At 43.4% G+C, this 22752-nt stretch overlaps 1 long non-coding RNA gene across 2 annotated transcripts in view; it reads right to left on the bottom strand.

Annotated features, from left to right (window-relative positions):
• LOC128346806 (uncharacterized) overlaps window positions 1-20882 on the bottom strand; it is a 125195-nt gene extending 104313 nt beyond the window's left edge. The window contains exon 1 of one of the 2 annotated variants that reach the window (XR_008317215.1): window positions 20823-20882. This is a non-coding gene — a long non-coding RNA (uncharacterized LOC128346806). Of the gene's footprint in view, window positions 1-15083; window positions 15206-20822 lie in introns of those variants that run through there. The other variant, XR_008317213.1, reaches the window with a different exon arrangement.
• Window positions 20883-22752: the final 1870 nt, after the last annotated feature.

Genomic DNA, 22752 nt, shown 5'->3' with positions numbered 1-22752 from the left:
GTCAGTCACCGACAGCTCAGATCCCATCAGTGTATACTTGAGGTTGGGGTTTTTCATCCCAATGTGCATCACTTTACACTTGCCAACATTGAAGCGCATTTTCCACTTTGTCGCCCACTCATCCAGTTTGGAGAGATCCTTTTGGAGCTCTTCACAATCAGTTATGGATTTCACTACCCGAAAGAGTTTGGTATCATCTGCAAATCTGGCCACCTTGCTGCTTACCCCTGCTTTTAGATCATTTATGAATAAATTAAAAAGCACCGGTCCCAGTGCAGATCCCTGGGGGACCGCACTTCTTACTTTCCTCGATTGTGAAAACTCTTCATTTATACCTACCCTCTGTTTCCTGTCTTTCAACCAGTTAGCAATCCACACATGTACTTGTCCCCTTATCCCATGACTGCTAAGTTTCCTCAGGAGTCGTTGATGAGGAACTTTGTCAAAAGCTTTTTAGAAGTCCAGGTAGACTATGTCAACTGGATCACCTTGATCCACACACTTGTTGACACTCTCAAAGAACTCCCAAAGGTTGGTAAGGCAAGATTTACCTGTGCGGAACCCATGCTGGTTTTCTCCCAGCAGGGCCTGTTCTTCTGTGTGCTTTACAATTTTATCCTTGAGGATGCTTTCCATCAATTTGCCTGGAATGGACGTTAAGCTAACCGGCCTGTAATTTCCCAGATCGCCCCTGGATCCTTTCTTGAAAATCGGTGTTACATTTGCTACTTTCCAGTCCTCTGGTACAGAACCTGATTGCAGGGATAAGCATGGAGGTCAACAATTTCACATTTCAGTTCTTTGAGGATGCTTGGATGGATGCCATACGGCCCTGGTGATTTGTAGGCTTTCAGTTTTTTCAGACAATTTAGAACATCATCTCTCGTCACTTCTATCTGACTCAGTTCTTTAGACGACATCCCTAAAAAGCCTGGTTCAGGAACAGGTATATGCTCAGTATCCTCTGCCATGAAAACGGACACAAGTAACTCATTTAGCTTCTCTGCAACCTCCATATCATCCTTAATAATCCCTTTCACTCCCTCATTGTCTAATGGTCCAACCACCTCCCTGGCAGGTTTCCTGCTTCTGATGTATTTAAAGAAGTTTTTGTTATTCCCCTTGATGCTTTTAGCTAAATGTTCCTCAAATTCTCTTTTTGCCTCCCTTATTGTTGCCTTGCAATTCTTTTGCCAGAGTTTGTGTTCCTTTCTGTTCTCTTCATTTGGATATGCCTTCCAATTTCGGAAGGAAGTCTTCTTCCCTTTTATGGCTTCCTTGACAGTACCTGTTAGCCATGCTGGCATCTTCCTGGACTTAGAGGTACCTTTCCTCTTTTTGGGTATACAATCTAACTGGGCTTCTAGTACTGTGGTTTTGAGTAAATTCCATGCACTCTGGAGCGAAGTGACTCTCCTGATTTTCCCTTTCAGCTTCCTTGTCACCATACTCCCCCTTTTAGAGAAATTTCCTTTTCTGAAATTCAAAATGTCTGTGTTAGACTTCCTTGGTGATTCTCTCCCCACATGTATGCTGAATTTGATGGCACTATGGTCACTGTTCCCTAAAGGGTCGATGACACTGACATCCCACACCAGATCCTGGGTGCCACTCAGAATTAATTCCAAGGTTGCTTTCTCTCTGGTCGGTTCCATGACCAACTGTTCTAGGGCACATTCATTTAGCGTATCTAGAAATTTGACCTCTTTGTCATGACCTGACTGTGAATTTACCCAGTCTATGTGTGGGTAATTGAAGTCACCCATTATTACAGCCCTGCCTCTCCTTGACGCCTCCCTGATTTCCTGCTACAACTCCCAGTCACTGTCATAGTTTTGATCAGGATGGCGATAGCACGTCCCCAGTAGCACGTTCCCTTTCAGGCCTTGTATTATCACCCACAGGGTTTCTGTGGAGGACTCCAGTCTACCTAGGTTTTCTACCTTGTTAGATTATATCCCTTCTTTAACATACAGTGCTACTCCACCTCCAAGGCGCCCCTCCCTGTCCTTTCTATAGTGTCTATATCCAGGGATAACAGTGTCCCACTGGTTCTCACTGTTCCACCATGTTTCTGTTATGCCCACTATATCTATTTCTGCGTTAGCAACCATGCACTCCAGCTCACCCATTTTGGCTTGGAGGCTTCTGGCATTGGCATATAAGCACCTATACGATGAATCTCTCACTTGATGTATGCTATCTTTCTTTTGACTCTTTGACCAGCTGGCACAGTCTCCCATCTGCTCTGTATGCAGTACTGCTCTGTCCCCTTCTGTTTTATCTGAATCCTTTGCACCCTCACACTTTAAAGGATGGCTTTTGCTGAACGGGATACTGCCCAGCTACCATCGGCTGTTCCCCAGGTGTCATTTTAAAAGCTGCTCTGCAACCTTTTTTATTTTAAGCGCCAGCAGTCTGGTTCCATCTTGGTCCAAGGGCAGCCTGTCCCTTTTGTACAGGCCTTGCTTCCCTCAAAATGTATCCCAGTTCCTAACAAATCTAAAAACCCCCTCCCGGCACCAACATCTCATCCACGCATTGAAACCCGTCAGCTCTGCCTGTCTCACTGTACCTGTGCATGGAACAGTTAGCATTTCTGAGAATGCTACCTTGTGGGTCCTGGACTTCAATATGCTACCTATTAGCCTAAATTTGGCTTCCAGGACCTCCCAACTACATTTACTCACATCGTTGGTGCCGACATGCAGCACGACAGCTGTCTCCTCCCCAGCAGCGCTGCCTAAGAGCCTATCTAGCTGCTGCATGATGTCCGCAACCTTTGCACCAGGCAGGCAAGTCACCACTCAGGTCACGAACCCATCTCTCTATACCTCTAATGATCGAATCACCCACTACAAGGCGGCCCCCACCCCCTAGAGGAATATCCCCTGTTCGAGAGGATATGGGCTCATCATCCATGGAAGTTGTCCCTTCTAAAGGACCATTTCCCTCTTCCTCAGACCGATGTCCTCCTTGCCCGAGACCCTCATTCTCCCTGACAGCAGAGGAGCTATCAACCCTGGAGTGGGATGTCTCTATCTCGTCCCTGAAGGTCTTGTCCACATGCCTCTCTGTCTCTCTGCGCTTCTCCAGATCTGCCACCTTGGTCTCAAGGGAACAAACTTGCTCCCTGAGAGCCAGGAGCTCCTTGCACTGAGCACACACCCATGACTTCTGCCCATGGGGCAAACAGTCATACATGTGGCACTCTGTGCAATACACTGAGAAGTGCCCCCTTCCCTGCTGGCCTTCTATCTTCATACTATTTTTGTTGGCTGTTTACAGTATTTAGAGATAGCTTATTAGAAGGATAGGTCTCAGCTGTAATGGTCAGGTATTTACTGTCCAAGCAGCCTTTCCCAAGAATATGAGGAAGGGATTTGTACTTACGTTCGCTTCTCCACCGGGCTTGTTCCAGGCTCCCCCGCACACTTCCTGCTAAACTCCTGCTAAACTCCTATGTCCTGTTTGCTATTCCTGTTCACTATGCTCTGTTCATTTATTTATTTATGAACTAATCTATTTATAAATGAGTTATGGTGGAAGAGAAACACTGTCAACTCTTTCACAAGAGAAATACATAGACTTACTCTTGAAAGACAGATATGTTTTTTCTCTCAGATAAAAGTTTCACAGTGCCTGTTAAAGATTCTTCCTCATTTCAAATTGTAGCCTATAGATAATTTCTCCATATTACCTCAGGTAAACAGTAGGGATCCCATTTGAACCCTCGGCATTATCATCAAATTAAGACAGTAGGTTGAGAGAAGAAGAGGGACATTTTAGTGAATTCTTGACAATCTTCTAGAGATGCATTTCAAAAATAATAATATCACCCATCAATGGGCGAGTCAAAGAGAGTTGCTGGAGCTCACGTCTGCTTCAAAACTTACTCCACTTTCTGACTTGAAAGTCCTGCTCCCTCTCACTCGGCTGTGGAGACTATGGAGGACTTGCCCATTGATGGGTGATATTATTATTTTTGAAATGCATCTCTAGAAGATTGTCAAGGATTCACTACAACGTCCCTCTTCTTCTCTCAACCTACTGTCTTAATTTGATGATAATGCCGAGGGTTCAAATGGGATACCTACTGTTTACCTGAGGTAATATGGAGAAATTATCTATAGGCTACAATTTGAAATGAGGAAGAATCTTTAACAGGCACTGTGAAACTTTTATCTGAGAGAGAAAACATATCTGTCTTTCAAGAGTAAGTCTATGTATTTCTCTTGTGAAAGAGTTGATAGTGTTTCTCTTCCACCATAACTCATTTATAAATAGATTAGTTACAAATAGACATTATTTTTATTCCCAGTTTCACTGTGAGTATTTCCCAGTTACTTTTAAAGAATAAATTTAAAATTAAAGGATTGTCAGGGGGAAACCCAATCCCACCTCCAAACCTGGCATTCTGGGGGTCCAAAGGACCTCAAACCAATATTTGTAGGATCAAGTCAGATTGAGTCGGACCTGATCCCACCATTTTCAAACATGCACTGCCCTACTATACTGTGTTACTGCCTCTGAAGGAGAGTTTGATCAAGCTTAAAAAGCATCAGGCAAGGCAAAGGGTTTCACAGGTGAATAGAGAATTGTTTGTTATTTACATAACATTTTTGGATCCCTCCTTTTTTCCTGGTTTCTTGTTACGGCATCATTTCTCTCTCCCCCTTTTCCCTTCTCTTAGAACAATCCCCTGTTCTAAGATGTTAAGACTCATGCTGCATAAGCGTTTCCTCCTTCCCCACCCCACCAGCAAATGTGAACCACACAGAGGCCTCTGGAGAAACTCCCATTTGTAGAAAATGAATGCCCAGTGGTGGTAAGCAGCAGCACCATGATTATCGCAAAGGGTTAGGTGGCTTTGGGTCCTCAGGTAGGTTTCAGCAGGCATGGGTCATCAGGCCCATGTCCAACTTGGCCCACACCGGCCACCTAGCCTGTGCTGCCTCTAAAAGGATGTTATTGTTTCCTTGACCTCCAGGGATAGTTATGAGGTGGAGGCTTCCATCTAAACATCCAAGATACTTCCTCTCTTAAGAACCAACACATAGATTTTAACAAGCAGAGTCAGAAGCCCACATATACATTTCGATGATGGAGACAGTCTCACCATATTTTTCTTAAATAAATCATTACAGGTTTTTTTGTTGTTGTTTATCATCTGAGGTGGGAGGAGAGAGATGATTAGCTATTAACTATCCTCTGTTTTACTAATTTCTAGTAGTCATTTTAAAGGCTACAACTGTGGCAATTATCATTCCCCATCCATCTTATCATTTCAACTAAATCAAGCAATGAAAATTTTATAGCGCATCCCTAATTGTGCACCAGACTGGAACTGTTCATACAAATTCCAAGCAATTATAAGCCTTTCTGGGAAACATTGGCAGCAAACACGAGATTAAATGCTTGTAGCAGCAAGCCAGATGGGAAACATAGATAAAAAGGAATCCAGTTTCATGAGATTCTCTGTTCCAAATGTACAGTAGCATTCAAATTAACCTGAGATTGGAAAACATATTTTCAGCACCTTGGAAACAAGATTATTTTTCCGTTCAATAAACTAGGATCCAAAGTATTCTAAACACCTGTTATTAACTCAAAAACCACATATGTATGTGGTAGGTTCATTGGTCTAAAATACCTACAAAGATGCATTGGGAGGAGTACTCAACTCCAGTGGGACTTACTTACTTATTATATTTATTTGTTATATTTATATATTGCCTTTCTGCCTTGGAACTGAAACAGAACTGGACGATAGGGGTGTGCACAAAACCAGTTTGCCTGGTTCGGTTCAAGTCCGGATCAGACTAAAACCAGATGGGGCAAGTTCGGCTTTGGCACCCCGAACTAGAACACCTGTTCAGCTTGAGTACGAGCCAGTTAGGGGTTCTAATTGTTTAAAAAAAAATTAATAACTCACCGCTAGGTCCAGGTCATAATGCTGGCCTCCTGGGGGTGCTGCCATGGCTGTGGAGGGGTCTCAGAAGGTTCCCCCTCCCACTGCTGGCCTCCCCCCAGTTCTTTTTGAGCTAGTCTGGCTCATTTACAGGCCTTCCAATTCCTCTGCCTGCTCACGGTGGCCATTTTGAAGGCCACCGCGCATGCACACTGGCCAATTGTATGCCCAGGGGAAGTTCGGGGGAGGCTGGCAGGGGAAGAGGGAATTTTTTGAGACATACACACTCTCTCGCGGCTGCAGCAGCACCCTCCAGAGGCCAGCATAAAACCCAGACCCGGAGGTGAGTTATTTATTTTATTTTATTTTATTTTTTACAATTAGAAAAACAAAGCTGGCCCAGTGTGTGCAGCTGGGAGTCGAACTGAACCGAACCCTGTTTGGTTTGAGAGTGAGCCTTCAAACAAGCCCAATTTGATGGTGAACTGGTTCAAACTCGAACCTGTTTGTGCATCCCTACAGGACAAGAACTGGATACTTAGGCCAAATACTGTATAAGCGGTAGCAGACTACAAAGACGTATGCTTTGTTCATTCTTTCTCAAGCTAAAGTTCACTCCACTCATTAGATATTGTTGTCTTCCACTGTCTCCTTGTTTCTTTCCCACTCCCTTAAGGCCTCCCCCGCTGTATTACTATGCAGCACTGGTAGGGGGCAGTTCCAATCTATCTGCTCTCCTTTTGAAAATATTTTAGAAAGTGTAAGTAGGGGAGTTTTATTAAGCTCATGGCAAACTTTCCCCAAATCTCAGTCACTCAAGGGCAGCTCCAGGGGGTCGGGGAGGGAGTACTAAACCCACTTGTCCCTATTTATTTATTTATTTATTTATTCTCTCATTAACATATTTCTATACCACCCAAACTCACGTCTCAGGGCAGTTTACAACAGAAAGGTTAAAACATTAATTAACACAAAATAAATGATAACAGAAAAGATTGACACATTACAACCATTTAAATTTTTAAAGTATTTTAAAAACAATATTAAAACTATTAAAAGACTATTTAATTAAAAGCCTGGGTGAACAGATGCGTCTTTAAAGATTTTTTAAAAGTTGTTAATGATGGGGAGGCTCTTATTTCAGCAGGGAGCATGTTCCAAAGCTTCAGGGCAGCATCAGAGAAGGCCCATCCCCAAGTAGCCACCAGATGAGCTGGTGGCAACTGCAGACGGACCTCTCCTGATTATCTCAATGGGCGGTGGGGTTCATAACGAAGAAGACATTCTCTTAAATACCCAGGGCCCAAGCCATTTAGGACTTTATAGGTTATAAGCAGCACCTTATATTTTGCCCGGAAACTTATGAGCAGCCAGTGTAGCTCCTTCAATAAGGGAGTAACATGATCTCTCTGAGATGACCCAGAAACCAACCTGGCTGCCACATTCTGGACCAACTGTAGTTTCCAGACTACATACAAGGGCAGCCCCATGTAGAGCGCATTGCAGTAATCAGTCTGGAGGTTACCAGCATATATACCACTGTCCTGAGGTTCTTTATATCAAGAAATGGACGCAGCTGGAGTATCAGCCAAAACTGATAGAAGGCACTTCTGGCCACTGCTTCAACCTGAGACACCAGGGAGAGGCTTGAATCCAAAAGCACCCCCAGACTGCGTACCTGTTCCTTCTGGTGAAGTGTGACCCCATCCAGAACAGGCAGATCAAATTCATCTCCCGAGTTCCGACCCCACACAATGAGTACCTCCGTCTTATCTGGATTCAGTCTCAGTTTGTTATCTCTCATCCAGCCCATCACCGCCTTTGTTATGCCCTCTCCCAATGATGTTATGAGGGTTATGCCCTCTCCCAATGATGTAGACATGGAGGAATAGATTTGTGTGTCATCAGCAAACTGATAGCACCCTGCACCAAATCTCCTGATGATCTCTCCCAGCAGTTTCATGTAGATGTTAAACAACATCGGAGACAATACGGAGCCCCATAGCCTGCTGGAAAGCCAGTCTGAAATTGGTCTAGATAATCAGTTTCATCCAAGACTGTCTGGAGCTGGGAGGCCACCACCCTCTCAATTACCTTACCCAGCCATGGATGGTTGGAGACAGGTCTGTAGTAGCTCAAATCTGTGGGATCCAAAGCAGGCTTCTTCAGAAGTGGTCTAATAATTGCCTCCTTAAGACAAGGAGGCATCCTGCCTTCCCTCAGAGAAGCATTTACCATCTCTACCAGGCTTTCTACAACAACCTCCCTGCCACATAGTATAAGCCATGTTGGGCAAGGGTCAAGAGAACAGGTGGTAGGCCATACCGTTCCAAGCAGCTCATCCACATCCTCAGGAGTCACAAACTGGAACTGATCCAACTTAACCACACAAAACTGATCCAACTGATCCAACTTAACCACACAATTGGACACCTCCACATCAGACACTGAAGTAATTGTGGAGTCTAAGTTGGCCCAAATACGAAAGACTTTTCCCACAAATTATTCATTAAACACGTCACAGTGGGTAATTGATGGTTCCAGATTCTGATTCAAGGGAGGAGGGGCACATACTAGCCCTCTCACAACCCTGAACAACTCCGTCAGACGTGAACTTGCAGATGCAATACAGGCAGAAAAGAATTGCTTCTTTGCCGCCCGTATTGCCTGAGCATAGATTTTCAAATGCGCTCTATGTTGCAATCTCTCAAATTCGAGTCAAGTCTTTCTCCACTTGCGCTCAAGTCATCTAGCTCACCGCTTCAGCCCCCATAATTCTTCCATATACCAAGGTGCCAGTTTTGAAGCGGGTTGGAGAGGATGCTTAAGAGCGGTCATGTCTATTGACTCAGTGAGTTTGCTGTTCCACTTCTCCAACAGGGTATCAACAGGATCACTGGCAGAGCCAACATTAAATCCCTTCAAGGCTTCTTGGAATCCTACTGGATCCAATAACCTTCTTGGGCGGACCATCCTAATAGGTCCCTCACCCCTGCAAAGGTGGAAAGTGACCGTGAATCCAATCTTAACCAGATGGTGGTCCCTCCATGACATTAGGGAAATCACAGGAGTCCCCACCCACAGAACAGAGTGAAAGACTAAATCAAGCATGTGACCAGCAATGTGTGTTGGTCCCAAGACCACTTGGGATAGGCCTATAGTTGTCATGGCCACTATGAACTCCTGAGCCGCCCCATACAGATTGGTTCCGATGTGAACATTGAAGTCCTTCACCACCACAAGCCTGGGGGACTCCAACACCAAGTCCGAGACCAAGTCCATCAGCTCAGTTAAGGATTCAGTTGAGTAGCGGGGTGATCGGTACACCAACAGAAGTCCCAATCTATCCCTGGTCCCCAAACTTAAGTGCACACATTCGATATGTTCTGACACTTCCACAGGGATCCTGGTAATAGAGATATTATTCTTATAGACCACAGCCACTCCACCTCCCTGCCCATGGTCCCTCACCTTCTCCTCAACAGAGTACCCTGGAGGGAGAAGCTGGGACCAGACCGGGCCACCAGGACTCTGTAATACATTCCAGGTCAGCGCCTTCATCCAGCATCAAATCGTGGATGGTTTCTGATTTGTTCTGGACTGACCTGGCATTACAAAGGAGCAAGGTGAGGTTCCAAGGGTATTTGGCACTTCCCCCCAAAGTTGAATAGCTGACAGGACAGCTGGAAGGGGAAACAGCTAGTAGATTTCCAATTCCCCATCTGCTGTAATGACCTGTTGACCTGCCAATGTTACTTCTTCTGTTCCCCACCACCACTGGAATTGCTGCCCCAGAACCAGTGGATACACCCACTCTCTCCCCATCTCCAGATAAGCCCAGGCACATTATAAACAGGTCTAATTAAAACAAAATCACCCAGGTCTAATTAAAACAGAAGCCACACTATTAAATACCCACCCACATGTGATTTCTTGGGTCAAAAACCTGGCCCTCGCCCTTGCTGTCCCTCACAGTGGCTCCCCCAAAGGGGCAACCCCACCAGTGGTGGGCCTGTCGCCACAAGCAGCATCCCTTTATAGGGCCAGAGATAGCCACTCTGGTCACATGGTAAAGCAGGGACCACTGTGTCATTCCTGGCCCCAATCCTGCACAGACCTCCCCGCCGCCCACAGGGCAGCCACAGCCAGAGGCCACAATCCCACAGGTCAAACAAGGGGCTGGCAGATGGTCTCACTCTCTCCTGTAGGCAGACACTCAAAAGCAGCAGCTCCACCAGCCTCTCGCACTGGGGGGCTTTCTGGGAAGCAGGTGGCATTTCTGTTTCAGCTTGCACAGCCATAAATGCACTTTGCTCCTGTTGTATTATATCCAGTAATAGTTTACAGTTTGGTTTTTTGGACATTTGTCCCAGTGAGTATCCTGTAGACAGTGCTGGGGAGGAGTCAGGAAAAGGGAGGGAAAAGAGGAGACAACAGAGTTCTTGCTGAATAGACCTTTAGTTAAATCTACATAAGATTTCCTTGTGTGTGAGGGAAGCAGCTAAAAAAACAACTCCTTCTGTGCCCTCTCAGTCCCGTCCCCCCCGCACAGTGCTGCCACTACACTCAGTCCCTCCAGGATACTTTGTGGAAAGTGTAGAGGGATGTTTCAAGAAGAAAGTAAAAGTAAAGCTTTTCCCTTTCCTACCCTCCAGAACCATAAGGGTTTGAGATGGCCAATTCCCTCACCACTCCTTCTTCTTCTCCTTCTCCTTCGCTAGCTAACCTCCAGGCTCAAAAGCCCTCAACATGATTCCCTAGGGCTTGAGAGCTCAAGGTCCCAACATTTCTTTTTCCGTTAATTTACAGAAGTACGTACTTCTGTGAACCCAGGGAGAATTTTGAGTTTGTAAAAAACACTACCTTATTTTTGGGTGGCCCTTTTCTGCTTCCAAATTCACTGGAGCTATTAAAAAGAATGATATAATGAGGCCGTTCTCACAAGCAGCCAAGCCCAGGCTTAGGCAGTCAAGCCTGGGTTTGGCTGCCCATGATAACCGCCGGGATCCACATAGAACCCGGCAGCCTGGCGGTACCAAACCCATCACCGAAGCCCAGCTCTTAGCCAAGGGTAGCGAGCATGACTTGTCCCCTCAGCTAATCAGGACCAGCCCTGGTTGCATATGAAAGGGAGACTAGAAGTGTGAGCACTGTAAGATATTCCCCTCAGGGGATGGAACCACTCTGGGAAGAACATCTAGGTTCCAAGTTCCTTCTCTGGCATCTCCAAGATAGGACTGAGAGAGATTCATTCTTGCAACCTTGGAGAAGCCACTGTCAGTCTGTGTAGACAATGCTGAGAGAGATGGACCTATGACCTAACAGTATATGGCAGCTTCCTATGTTCCTAACCCAGCTGCCGGGATCATGTGCTGGGATTGACACAGAAATGGATGCCTAGAGCACCTGTCCCCTGGGGGAATTCCCCAGTGTACCATGCTTGGATAACAAGTCCCAGCCTCTGTTTATCCATGCTTCTCCTGGTAGTGCGGGCCACGTGAGCACATGGCTTGCATACTGCAGGGGCTGCAAATGATCATCTGGGAGAAGGTAGGTTGAACCCTGCCTCCCCCAACCCCTCTGCCCTCAAGTGCAGTCATGTGAATAGCCCCATTATGTGTATTCACTCATTCCATATTCTGTGAAAGTATGATTTCCTCATCTAAAACCAATGTCAATGCCCGAAAAGTAGTTACACATCTATTGTGTGTGGTTACGTTTCTTATAGGTTACTTTCCCCCCTGGGGACAGGCCAAAGGGCCACATCTTTTTAAGTTGCAGAGTAGCTGTCAAACAAATCATAGCAAAGCAGCAGAGTTTTTTAAGAGCTCTTATCAGTCTCTTGGTGAATTTTAACAGGAGCACAACACTGTGGGACCCATCTGATTTGCTTTCATTCCGTAAAGGCTTTGAATTTAAAAATGGAACTTATTCTTCTCATGCCAAATGTAAATAATTTCACTTCCATTTCCCATCCAGAAATTCTGACCAGTTCAAAAGCATTTATACAAATCTTATCTGCCTTACATCCTGCTGATTGGCACAATCCTGGACTTCTCACTGGAAGCCAAAAATCTTTTGGCTCAAAGAGGTAACAGGAAAGGAACAACAAAGAAAACTGGAAAAGAACACAGTGACTCATTATAAAGTGCTGAAAACTATCTTATTTTTCTATAAGATATTGTGGACTGCCATTTGTTATTATTTTTATCCAGGAAGTATTTTACAAGGAAAACATAACCAAAAAACCCTCAATTTATTTTATTAACAGTGTAGTTTATACTTATTTCCAATGCTCCAGATGTTTCTGCCTCAGCCTGATTGCCTCTGTTTCAGGCATTCTGCTTTGAAAGTACCCTTCCTACATCAACTTCTCTGCCCATTGGACGTCCCTATTGTGAGGGAGAGGGTGTAGAATGCACCAGCATTTACAGGAAAGGGTTGGTAGGGAGGGACTAGCTGTCCTTCAAGCAGGCTTCTCTAGCATTGCTGATCTTCTAATTAAAGAACTCCTAATAAGCTGGCAGGGGCTCCCTGACATGCAGTTTGAAAGACACAGCCTTAATGCTGGAAGCTTTGGGAATGAGCTCTGAAAAGCAAGTAGTTATTCCCCATTAGAGATAAACACCTATGGGCAGTCATTGACTGAGTATTCATCAACAGCTAAATTATCCAGCAGGAACAGTGCAGACTCATAAAAGGTAGCACATTCTGGCTGTTATTGCTGGCCAAGAAGCTGATACTCGCATAATACTTTGTACTATTGTGCCTAGCACACAATGGCACAAAGCAAAAAGTATCTTTGATATTGCATTGATCTATAAAGAAATACTCCCGAATCATTGTAGGAAAGCCACAGAGGACATCCTGAACTTTTAAGAAGTGCAAGCATCATGGAAAGTACAGGAAAGGAATAATGTTACACTCTTAAGAGAAGCAGTCACTTATGAAAAAATCTCCAGACACTCTTCTGCCTTTCTTTGGCATTAAGTGCATGCATACGCTACAGTTCCTGAGGTTGGTTGCTGTACCCTTTGTTATTAGTTTAGTTTTCTTTACATTTAGTCGTAGTCCCATCTGCTTATTTCATTTATTTAATTAATCAATATACTGCCCTTCCAAAAATGGCTCAGGGCAGTTCACAACAAAATAAAAACAATTAAAATCAATTAACAATTAAAATCCAAACTCATTCAATCAAACAAAATCATTTAGACATTAAAATAATTTAAAACTAACATTAAAATTTAAAACCATAGATCTAATTAGAAGCCTGGGTGAATAAATTTTTCTTCAGTGCCTTTTTAAACGTTGCCAGAGATGGGGAGGCTCTTGTTTCAACAGGGAGCACATTCCAAAGTACAGGGGCAGCAATGGAGAAGGCCTGTTCCCGAGTAGCCGCCAAACGAGTTGGCAGCAGCTGCAGGCAAACCTCTCTAGATGATCTTAACAGGCGGTGGGGCTCAAGGTGAAGAAGACATTTTCTTAAATACCCAGGGCCTAAGCAGTAGAACCACAAGCATCCTGGTGTAAGGAAATAACGCACAAGCTTGGAGGCTGGTGCGACTAAAGCTCGCAAATTGGTGCAGCAAAGACTGGTCGACATAGACATTCAAAATGAGAAGGGTAGTTTACCGCCAGAGGCGTAACTAGGGAAAACAGCACCTAGGGCAAGCACTGAAATTGCGCCCCTGTCCAAACAGGGATGATGGGACTTGTAGTCAACAATATTTGGAAATCCTTGTTAAAAGGAACACTGTACCATCTAGACATGGTTGTTGATCAAAACCTGAAAACATGAGCCATCTCTGTAAAAGACCTAGAACAACAGTCAGGAGTTATGCGAGGATTCCAAGTGTCATTTTCTCTGTCTCATCTCATGCTTTTTTTAAAAAACATGACTTTGTCCTAGAGGATCACCTGCCCAAATAGCCACTAGCAAAATAGGAGAAGGAGGAGAAGGTGGGGGGGGGGGGTTTAAATGATTCCTGCCAGCCTTTGTCTTATGATGACTGTTGGCTCATGATGGGGTATATGTACATTCACCACACCAGTGCTTACTTTGACATCAAGAGGTAGGAGGATACATTAGTTTGCCACACTAGACAGAAGCAGTTGAAACAGGAGCAAGACAGCCAAGTTCTGCCAGGGCCAAAACCAGCCCCTGCCAGACTAAGAAATCATTATCATTTGCCCCTTCCTGTCACAAGCAGTGTGCTGTTCTTTTATTATTGACTCTAACTCTCAAATATCCCAGTCATGGATGGAAAATTCACGGTCAATTTACAAGAGACACATTTTCTACATAGAAGTTTCTTCTGTGCAGGTGTTGTGCAGAAACCCATGTGTAGTGACCGCCAGGGGCATAGCAAGGTTGGAATGGGCCAATATGAGATTTTAAAATGGGCCCCCAGCCCCTCAAAGTCCAGGGCCTCCACACACCCCAGGCCCCCAAGGATTTAAGTCTGATATTTCAAAATAAGTATGCTGCCTGGAAATACATTTCACTGAATAAACACATGCACACTTCACAGTATATAGTGATATACATTGAGTACTATATATTTGTGCTACTTTTAATGCCTAGAACACACTAGCAACGCTAATTATTAAAGTGGCCCCCTCTCTGCAGATTAGCAAAGGAGACTTTCAACCATGCAGGGTGAGCCTGTTTGTTTTCTCAGAATTCTGAACAAATTCAGTAAAGTTTCATTCCAGGAGGTTTTTCACACAAGGCTTTTAAAGCCCTTTAACACACATCTCCTCTGGAATGGAGGTGCTGCATTCACATGTTGGCCAGATTTACTCTGAAGTCCCTGCAAGTTATTGGAGAGCAGTTCACACACAAGAAAAATAAAATAAAATAAAAGCACAACACATGCTTCACAGTTCTCAGTCAGACCATCTGAGTTGCAAAACAACTTGAACATAAGTGCATTTATAAATGAATGAATGAATATTTGTTCCAGAAGTTTTTGTAATTTTCTGACATGAAACAAGCCACTTATAAGCCTTTTTAGATAGTTTTTGTTTTTAAAGCCAGCACATTTTCAGTCTGTTTTAAATTAAATATTCAGAGACTTCTCAGACTTCTCAGACACCCATCTCAAAGCCCTATGGTAAGCAGATCCCTATATATGGGGGTAACCACAAAAAGGAATTCACAGCCTACCTGCAAAAGCTGTGCTGGCTGGTCTGGTCTGCTGCAGGGAGCTCTGCCAGCCTCCTTCCTGGCTTGCTGGGGCCTGCGAAGTTCAGGCTTCAAGGAGGCCTACTCGGAGGCCTCTCTGGAAGCCCCGCCCACCCGCCAATCAGCTGAGAGGCAAGGAGAGAAGAGCTCTGCAGTTTGCAGGCTGCTCCGATCTAGGCCTCGCCGATGCTAGGCCAGAGCTGGAGGCAAGTGGCTGAGGGGCCCTGGGGCTGGGCAGGTGGGCAATGGGGTGGGGGTGGCAGGAACTGGCATGGCGACCCCCCCTCAGTGGCGCCTAGGGCACATGCCCTGCCTGCCCCCCCTAGTTCCGCCTATGTTTACCGCAATTTTATAAATCTGTGCAGATTGAGACAGATATAAGTCCAGCTACTTATTTGTTTATGATTACTTTAAGTAATCATAGATGGGCCTTCTATGGGGCGAGGTTTAATGCCTTCCCATCAGCGCTATTATACGGGAAGTATAACAAATTGCCCAAAGAAAAGCACATATGTTTTTGCAGCCAGGAGATTGAGTCAATGGTCCATATTCTATTAAAGTGTCTACTTTACCAGGGTATAAGACAGCAATTAATTAATCCCTTATTAAATAATCTGAAGGGGAAAACCGATGATTTCCTTGTAAAGTATCTATTAGTCAATGAAAATTCAGCAATTTCCAGAATAGTTGCTAAGTACTGTTATGTGGTTTTTAGAATAAGAACTTCAAAGTTATGAGTGAATTTTAAAATTGCCATTTTGGGTTATATGTTTATATTATGTTTTAATTTTAATAATTTTATGTTATGTCATTCACTATTGTATATCCCTTTTTTGGTCTTTGTCCGTAAATAAAGTAAGTAAAGTAAAGTAAACCCAGGGCCTAAGCTGTTTAAGGCTTTATTGGTAATGACCAGCACCTTGTATTTTGCCCAGTGTAGTTCTTTTAAAACAGGAATAATATGGTCTCTCCTAGATATAGAGAGTAATATGGTCTCCAGAGACCAACCTGGCTGTCACATTCTGGACCAACAGCAGTTTCCAGACTATGTACAAAGGAAGTCCCACACAGAGCGCATTGCAGCAATCCTGCCTAGAGATTGCCAGCAGATGTACCACCATTTTCAGGTCGTTCATCTCAGGAAACAGACGCAGCTGGTGTATCAGCCGAAGCTGTTCATTGTGCTCCTTGACTTTCATTACTAGAGCTTGCATTACTAAGAGCCCCTGGTGGCGCAGTGGTAAAACTGCCGCCCTGTAACCAGAAGGTTACAAGTTCGATCCTGACCAGGGGCTCAAGGTTGACTCAGCCTTCCATCCTTCCAAGGTCGGTAAAATGAGTACCCAGAATGTTGGGGGGCAATATGCTAAATCATTGTAAACCGCTTAGAGAGCTTCGGCTATAGAGCGGTATATAAATGTAAGTGCTATTGCTATTGCTATTGCAGATCGTCCGCATTCTCCCCTATCAGAGCGGTATTGTCAGCGTAGAGCAGGTTATTGATGTTTCTTCCTCCAACCTTAATAGCTTCCAACATTTCACAAATGAAGACATTTCTATTTCTAACTCTCTTCTTCCCACATCCTCACCACCACACCCTCCTTCAAGCTTATTATTACTATATTACTAATATATTATTATTTTATATTATTAAAAGTTCTGTTCTGCTAGATATATTTATTTACTCTGTAAAAGTCTGTGCTGGCTTCCAAAGTTGAGCTGCTATTAACTAATCATAACTGTTTTATTTTTTTAAAAAATGTAAGAATATTGAACACAAAACACATTCAGCAGCATTTAGTATCACGATAGGCAGTTTTTACAAAAGTGGCCCCCACTTGAAAAATAATGACAATTACTGCACTAGATGGTACTTTGGTGTACATGTGCATGTATTTGCATGCACATGCATGAAAGGCAACATGCATCAGCTTCCCACACTTATTATCAAGGTTTCAGCCCCCTCTGCATAGTCTCTAGTAGGGATGTGCGAACAGGTTCAAATCCAAACCTGTTCAACATTGTACCGACTTGGTTCAAAGGTTTGGCATCAATCTGAACCACCCCCGATTCAGCTCGACCCTGGACCAAACATTCCCCCTAGTTTGGGGGTTCATCAAGTCTTTTTGTTTTTTAGAAAAGGTCTTTTTAAAAAACTTAAATTTAAACTCATGACCCCCAGAGGGGGTAGATTTTTTTAAAAGACCCCCTCAAAAGGCTCAATGAACCCCCTGAACCAAGCCAAACAGGGGGGGGGGTGAAGGGGGCAAAACCAAACTGGCCTGGTCTGGTTCAGGTCCGGTTTGAATTTGAACTGAACTGGGCTAGGTGGTTTTGTGCACACCCCTAGTCTCTAGAAGTGAAATCAACTTGAAGATAGGAATTCTAATGCATGTGTTCTAAAATGTTTTAAAAGGCATCTTCTAAATGGCAAATATAGAGTCAAAATAGGGACGCTGCCACTTTACCGTGGCTTTAGGTAGTAATTATTAACCATAGTTAAATACTATGTCTGCCTCAGGTCTGTATGTTGTTAAATACATTGAGGCTAATTCAAACATGCTCATCCATGTGCTACAAGGAAGGCCAAAACACAAACTCAGCCAATCAGGTCTGGAGTTCTTTCCAGATCCATGACTGAGTGCAAAATCCATCAACAGAATATTCCAGTTTTCACAAGACTCTTGAGTACAAGTTCGCTCCCAACAAATATTCCATCTTCATTTGTGATAGGCAGATGCATGAGCTTCTAATATGCATTGCTGCTTAATTTCTCCAAGAGAAGTTCCTACAATCCGTGCTCTTCCTTGGCAAACATTTTGTTTCTTGTTTTAAGAGGTTAACTGAGGTTTTTCCCCCACTTTGTTTCAACAAATGTTCACTATTATGCCTTTCCAAATAGACAGCTTCCTGTTTCAGCCCATACAACTCAGCATGTTTCCTACTATTTTGGAACAAACAGGAGCCTCAAAGCGGGGAAAGTGTAACATTCTTAAACAAGCAAGTAGAAGGAGCTTTAAAGGGAATAGATCTGAGCAGGACAACTCCCCTTGCTGAACAATTATGTGCTGCAGTAATCATGCTAATAAACTGAACAATTTAGCTTTATAACTCCTCTAGTTAGAAAACAAAAACTCACATGATCATTCAAGAAGAGCAGACTAATAAACAACCGAAGATTTCCAGCTTACAGTCAGACAGACACTTAATGTAACTATAATTCTAAATGTTACAATGAGGATCCTGATTTCTAGAGATGCAGGCTTACTTGGAAGTAAATCCCATTGTGTTAATAGGACTTACTCCAAGGTAAATGTACACAGGATTACAACCTTAATTCGTGAGCAAACAGGAAGGATATCTTTAAAATGGGAAGTTACCATATTAGGGAATACGAAACTTTTTATTTTCCTTATTAATTTGGTGTTTTGATTCACATAAGCAACAAATCTCAAAAGGCTATTTTAGAATTGTTAATTTGCTAAAAGCAAATGCTACACAAAATGCACACACTCTGTACTTCCAAAGATCTATATATGCATGTTGAAGGACATTTCAAGGGTCTAACCAGGATTTTAATTAAATTTATAGTTTTAATATTTTTAATGTTGGGTTTTAAATTATTTTAATGTTTAAATGATTTTAATTGTTTAATTGATCCAATGTTTTTAATGATCTTAATTGTAAACTGCCCAGAGACAAAAGTTTTGGGCAGTATAGAAATACATTAAATAAATATGTTAATTAATAATTATTAATAATAATTAATTAATTAATTAATAACCTATAAGTTTGAAAAGTTCCCACTAAATCAATACAGTCAATTGATTCCCCAACTGACTGTATTATTTCCTTCAAGTTCTATGGCTACTACATACCCAGTAGTAGCAAGTCCTAATAGGTTTGGGGGCACCCAATAAGGCACAGCTCTGCCTCTTGCAGGCCTGGTTCCACCTCTCTTTCCCATCCTACCCCCTCCAGCGTTGACAGAAGTCGCCAGCCCTCACAACGCTACCTGAGAAATGGCCAGGTAGGCTACTGTACAGGTTGTCTTTTTTTGCCTGGTAGGGCTTCTGAACCATTACAACTTCATAACTGAGGGATCACTCCATGTGAAGCAGTTCTTTGCTCTCCAGAGGTGACAAAAAGTGCTTTTTTAAAAAAAATAAATCATTTTCATTTTGGATTTTTTTCCATTTAAAATAAAAAAATGGAAAATAAGAATAAAGCATTACTATTAAAGATTCATAGTTATATAATGCATTTAAATAAGGAAAACTTGCCCTGTTTCTTACAGAATTATATGTTTCATGCAGATTTTTTTTAAACCCTCTATCTTCCCAAAGCTATAGTTAGAAACAGATAAGAAGGGTTCCTCTAACAATCTTGTATCATGTTTCCTGTGAGTGTGAGAATTTATTTAAACACTCATATCTCAATAGAGTACAAATAGGCTTCTATATGGTTGAGTCCTCAAATGCATAGGTGTCAGCATGAATGGTGAATGCTGCACATACATTTGACTGGCTGGTTGCAGCACTCTGAAAGGTAGTTCTCCTACTTTTGTTTATTACAAGGAAACCCACTATGTAAATATGAGATACAACCCACAGATGAGTGGGCAGTTTTCCTGAGCCAGCCTAGATCTGAAAGGCTGGAGCAGTGCAATTAGAGATTATTTAGTGATGCAGATGCCATTTTGTTTATTTGACAGGGCTCCTGAGGCTACACGAGCACCTGCAATGTGGAACAAGCTTTTTAGAGAGATTCCCCAGATACTTTATCTAGCTTTGTTTCATCAGCCCTGTGAGTGGCCTGTCTCTACCAAAAGGACATAAGAAGAGCTCTGAGGGAATTGGACCAAAAGGTCAACCTTGTCCAGCATCCTGTATCCCACAGTAGACAAGATGCATCTGAGAAGCCCATAAGCAGGCTTGAAACCAATAGCCTTCCCCTACAACAAGTATTCAAAGATATACTGCCTCAGAATCTGGGAATTCCACAGAGACATCACAACTAGTGGCCACTGAACTTGGCCAAATCTACCACTGAAGCCACCTGAGAGCTAATACAGCAGTTATACTTACCATGGATACATAAGCAGATGTGGTAATTGAGGTGGATTTTTGCTATGTGTGTTCATCATGTTAGGATTTATATGAATATACATTGTATTTATTCTTGCCACTGATATATTGTATGTACATCTGTGACAATCATCATGATCATCAACAACAACAAATATTTATATACTGCTTTTCAACAAAAGTTTCCAAAGCAGTTTACATAGAGAAATAATAAATAACTGACCGGTCAGTTTGTATTTCTTACTGGACTCTTTGAGACTGTTATTTTTCTGTTAGGATGATCTTTCACTCAGGGTAAGATTGTTGTTTATAATTTGGTAATAGTTTAGTCATTAGTAGAACTAGTTCACATTGAACCGGGTTCAAAAATTTGCCTGGTTCAACCAGTTCGAATTCAAACCAAAGCAGGCTTTTAAAAAGGCAGCCTGTTCAAGTTTGAACTGAACCAGGCCCAGTCCATTACGGATGGGTTTGACCAGGCCTGCACACCAGGCCTGTGGCCTGCGAGGCCTTTTTTCCTGGCCCCCGGGGCTATTTCCCCTTCCTCCCCCTGCTGCTTAACACCCCCCCCACCAAATTCCAGCCGCTGCGCGGCCGAGGAGATGGCTGCGGGAGTGCAGGTGTTCTTCCTTACCCTCCCCCAAAGCAGCAGCGGCGCACAGCGGCAGAAATCAGAGCGACACTTAGGCCTGCCATTTGGCCCGGCGTTGCTTCCCAACTGCGAGGTGCACCTGCGCAGTTAAGTCTCTTAACTGCGCAGGCGTGCTTCGCAGTTGGAAAGCGACGCTGGGCCAAATAGCAGGCCCGGGAGTCGCTCTGAATTCTGTCGCTGTGCGCCTCCACTGCCACCGTGTGGGAGGGTCGGGAAGGACACCCGCACCCCCACAGCCATCTCCTCAGCCGCACGGCGGCTGGAATTTGGTGGGGGGGTTAAGCAGTGGGGGAGGAAGGGGAAATAGCGCCGGAGGCATCTCCTCAGCTGCGTGGTGACTGGAATTGGGGGGGCGGCGATGAGGTAGGAGGCAGCGGTGGACAGTGGTCCCACGAGGGAGTCCAGTGGTGGGGCGGGCAAAAATGGCAGGGAGGGAGGGAGCCCGGCAGGGAGAGAAGCGTTGCTGAGGGATGGGGAGGGAAAGCTGTTAGTGGTGGGAGGAGAACGGGGACCTCTGGAACAATGGAGAACGGACTCTCTCTCACCAAGATTGCTCCATTCATTCTCTCTCTCTCTCTCTCTCTCTCTCTCTCTCTCTCTCTCTCTCTCTCTCTCTCCAAGACTGTTCCATTCTCTCTCTCCCTCTCCCTCTCCCTCTCCCTCTCCCTCTCTCTCTCTCTCTCTCTCTCTCTCAAGCCAAGCCTCCTGCTGCATCCTTTCCATCTTTCTTTCCCCTTCTCCCTTCTTTTCCAAAATTATGAGAAGAGCTTCTCATTTTTCCCCCCTTAAAAGTGTTCCATGTTATGTGTGATGATTTGGCATAAGTGGAAAGGAAGAACAATGCATTTTATTATGTATTTTGTACAGATTGTATAATATTTATATTATTAGAATGAATTTTAATTCAATTTATTTCATATTAATTTAATCAATCTTGGCCTGCCAGAACATCAAAAGTTAAATATTGATTAAATTCATTTTTAATTCATTTCACTTTGATTTGGTTGATTGATTGATTGATTGATTGATTGATATTAAGAGTTACTCTAATAATTAGCACCCTAAAAATTGACCTCGGCCCCCATGAACCAAGTCACGGTTGGTTTCGGCCCACCAGGTCATTTGAGTTGTGCAGGCCTGGGTTTGACCAAGTTTGATGGTTCAGGAGGCTATGCTTGTAAAGGGAAATCCGGTGTAAAGGGAGACTGGTTCATGGACCAGTGGTTCAACCTGAATTTGAACCAAACCACAAAACTGATTACATGCATACCCTTATAAGTAATAAACCTTAGTAACTTTGTTCAATAAACTTAACAAGCCCCAGTTTCTGTTCTGTTAGTCCGCTACACAAGGTTATGGGCCCAGAGTGCTAGAAATAATAAGAAATGGCTACTTTTGGGTCTACAACGATGCATCTGGCTGTTAAGATGCAAAGTGTCACAAACTATAGGCCATTTAAAGTAAAGATGTGGCTAAATACGCTTGGACTGTCTTTTGATTTGGAAGAACAGAGACCATTAGAGAGTGGAAGAGAGCAGCAGACATGGGATGCTGCAAACATGCAGTCCATGGGGCATATCTCCTTAACTATAAGTGATAAATTGATATATCATATAAAAGATAAGAATCTTGCAAGAGAAAGGTGGGAGAGATTGAAGGAGGTTTTTCAACAGAAAACTATGACCAGTCAAGTTTCTCCCATGCTAAACTTGTACAACAAAGGATTTAAAGAAGGAGATAAACTACAGGAGCTCATAGACTCATTCTTGGGAGTGTTGAAAGAATTAGAAGAGCAAGAGATAAGATTACCTGAACAGCCAAAATTGGGCTCTTTCTAAATACTGTGTGTAAGGATTACAAAAGTATTATTAACTTCCTGCAAATAAAGGAGAATTTGACTATAAGTTTTGTA

The sequence above is a fragment of the Hemicordylus capensis genome, chromosome 2, assembly GCF_027244095.1.
Source record: "Hemicordylus capensis ecotype Gifberg chromosome 2, rHemCap1.1.pri, whole genome shotgun sequence".
NCBI classification, from domain to species: domain Eukaryota; kingdom Metazoa; phylum Chordata; class Lepidosauria; order Squamata; family Cordylidae; genus Hemicordylus; species Hemicordylus capensis.
This window is presented reverse-complemented; position numbering and strand designations above follow the sequence as displayed.